Genomic DNA, 650 nt, shown 5'->3' with positions numbered 1-650 from the left:
TGGGTTTGAGCCACCAGCCTTCTGGTTAGCAGTCAAGTGCCTTAGGCACTAGGTACAGCCAAACATATCATGTGATTAGATTTCTTGCTTTGAAGTTTTAAGGTCATGGCTTTGTGGGACAGTACAGCCAATTGGCCCTTATTTTTAGAGTTTCTGCTGTATCTCCTAGTTCACTGAATAGAGTGGTGGGTTTTAAAAGCTTATTAGGCACTGTCCAAGACACAGCAGTTGGTCTCAATTTGCTGGAGCATCAGAGGAAGGAGACCCAGCAATTGGAGGAGAATTGGACTGCTGGTTTAATTGCTTCCATGAACTACTGCCTCCTATGTAATGAGACCAGAGGAACTGGATGGTGCCCAGCTACCATAAATGAACATTTTGATCAAGGACTCATTAGATGGATTCTGATCAAAAAGGGGAGAAATATAAAGAAGAATTTCATATTTCAAATTTTTATTTGCCCTGAAATAATCTTCAAATTTTTGAACCAAAAATATACTCTGGAGTCATTTTTAAAGCAAGCAGCAGTTAAGCACAATTTGTCAAGAATTTTTGCCTTGAATATTACACTTTTAAAAAGAATTGTGTGTATGAGATCAATTCAACAACAATAACTGTAAAGCATAGATGAAAAGTTTAGGGAGCAGTGA

The sequence above is a fragment of the Orycteropus afer genome, unplaced genomic scaffold, assembly GCF_000298275.1.
Source record: "Orycteropus afer afer isolate SDZICR_OR568_19922 unplaced genomic scaffold, OryAfe1.0 scaffold00007, whole genome shotgun sequence".
Classification (NCBI taxonomy): Eukaryota; Metazoa; Chordata; class Mammalia; order Tubulidentata; family Orycteropodidae; genus Orycteropus; species Orycteropus afer.
The sequence above is the reverse complement of the archived record's forward strand: the minus strand, read 5'-3'. Positions refer to the sequence as shown.